The sequence below is a fragment of the Arachis duranensis genome, chromosome 6, assembly GCF_000817695.3.
Source record: "Arachis duranensis cultivar V14167 chromosome 6, aradu.V14167.gnm2.J7QH, whole genome shotgun sequence".
NCBI classification, from domain to species: Eukaryota; Viridiplantae; Streptophyta; class Magnoliopsida; order Fabales; family Fabaceae; genus Arachis; species Arachis duranensis.
Window position 1 is genome coordinate 85182895 of NC_029777.3, and position 2795 is coordinate 85185689.

Consider the following 2795-nt stretch of genomic DNA (forward strand, 5'->3'; position numbering starts at 1 on the left):
TAATAACCAAAATAGATAGAAGGCTTTAGTTCACTACACTCACATTTAATTAGTATATTTTTAAATATTGGATTTTTCCATGTTTGTAAATCAAATTGCTCGTCTTGGTAGGAGTATTTTTTAATTTTATGTTCAATAAAATTTTAGTTATGTCAGGATTTTGTTTCATAGTCTATCTAAATACCGCTAATCACCTAAAATAAAATAAAAAATGCTTTGAGCAGATTATCATACATTTATGTTATATATAAGGTTGAGAAAATCGAACCGATCAATAAATCGAAAGAATAACTGGTTCACTGATTTAATAATTCGATCGGAATTCAACTGAAATTTAACCGTTTAATTAAATATAAAATAAAATTATTAAAAATTATAATTTTAAATATTTAAAAAAAATATAATCAATTATCAATAAAATTATTTTAAAAAAATTAATAAAACACCATCGATTATTATCCATCAAAATTTAACAAAATCATTCACCACAAGTTCCATAACTACAAATATTTTAGTCTATACTAACATTGTTTCAAGCAGGTACTTCATGGCTGCAAAGGATCTTTATGCAAAGGGTCTTTATGAATGCTCCAATCTCAGTTGACAACAAAATCACCACAACTATATTTCAATACAAAAGCATCTCAAACATTGATCCTTTCTCTTCCTCAACTTCAACAAGCAAACAATAACCTCAGGTTCTTAGCAAACAATAACATCACCAATAAAATCATGAATAAATAACAAATAAATCAGAAACAACAAATAACAAATAAATCAAAATAACTTCAAAAAATCAAAATAAATAAAAATCATGAATCCAGCAAAGCTATGCTAAACAAAATTGTGCAAAAAGTCTAAAAATTTCAATAACCTTTGTTTATCTCTGAAAAAATTGTTAATCTTTATTAAAATTTTGTTAAAATTATGATTAGGCTGAAAAATATTGTTAATCTTTGTTAAAATTATGCTGAAGTATAAGCTTTTATTTGTAGATGATCAAATCTTTATAATTGATTTGGTTAATTCAATATTTTTTTTCTTATAACGATTTTAGTGAGTTCAATAGTGATATAAATATATAATGACTAATGAATGATAAATTGTTAATAATTAATGAAATAAAAGGTTATATTAAATTTTGGTTAACATAGTACTTTATATTTAAAAGACATTTTAAAATTTATATTAAACTATAATTATATTTTAAGATGACTATTAATAATTTATTTATTATTTTAATATAAAACAATTTTTTAATTAAATTACAGTTGAACTAATTGACTTAATAAATCAATAAACCAATGACAATAAACGATTTGATGATCAATTCATTTTTTAAAACCTTGCATATAATAATAACACTACTTGTTCAACCAATATTCTTTCTTCCATCACGTGTTTGTAGCCTGCAAATCCCTGCACCATCACCGTAAAAAATATCGTTTTTTTAGTAATATACCTTTAAATTTTATATTTGTTTAAAAAATTTTGATTTTTTTTTGCAGTAGAATTAGATAGAATAAGGTTGAGAATTTTAGAATGCGGATAGAGTTAGAATGGAGAGATTCTCAATCCGTGAGTCGAGTAGAGTTAAATTTAAAAAAAATTAATATACAAATAAAATTGTGATAAAATTTAAACTCTATTCTATTCTATTTATTATTGGTCATTGACAATCCTAATGGCATATATATGTAAAGAAAATTATTATTTTTTAATTTACTTGGCTATTAGAGTATATGAAAACTAGTTAACGATGAGAAAATTATTTTTCTTCTTATTATAATTAGTAATTTTATTAAATACCATAACCAGTTCAGTCTTATTTATTTTTGTTCATTTTTATTTATATTTTTTTCTCAAATAAAATAAAAAATTATTTAATTTCCCAAACAAGTTATTTTGATAATTTTTTATTTTATTTAAGAAAAAAATCCCTCTTATTTTTGCTTTTAATCTAATTTAGGAGCTTTCAATTCATCCATTAATAATTAGAATGAAATCATAGTATTTTTGATAGTCAGACTTAGAAATCTAAATTTTATATTTTATATAAGTTATTTCTATCAAAAAATAAATGAATAATTTAATTATCATTAATAATGTTAATACAATTAATAAAAGAACAATTATTTAATAACGATTTATTTTTTAATTTATATGGATATCAAATAAAAAATGTTAAAATTATATGTTTATTTAAAAAATAAACTAATCAAATGATTCGATTTATTTAAGTCATTAATTTATTAACTTGTATACAGCAAAATATATTAGCATATAATTTAAAAGATTTTTTGCTAATAGATTGAAATAATTTTTGAGGTTATTATTTGTAAGACAGTAACTTTTTATATTTAAGAGTTACTTTAGATATTTTTTCTTTAAATTTTTTCATACTAGAGATCACTTCTATATCCGTTTACAAGATAGTTTGTAAAGTACAAAGATTATAAATTGAAAAGTTTAAAAACTTAACAACCAGGGTTATTTAACTTTAAGTTCTGATTATTTTAGGTTTAGATTTTACTTTGTTAATTTATATTATTTATGAAAATTTTTTTAATACATTATACATTTGAGTAAATATTACATAATAAATAAAATATAATTATTAAATTATATTTATATTTATTAATCAACAAACTCAATCTAAAATATTATAGAGCTGATAAACTCTAATAATAATTATGTCATTTTGTGTCTTATATAACAATTCTATTATTTAACAAGATAAATCGCTTGATAAAGTGTCTAATTTTAAAAATTTTTATTAAAGTATTAAAAATCAA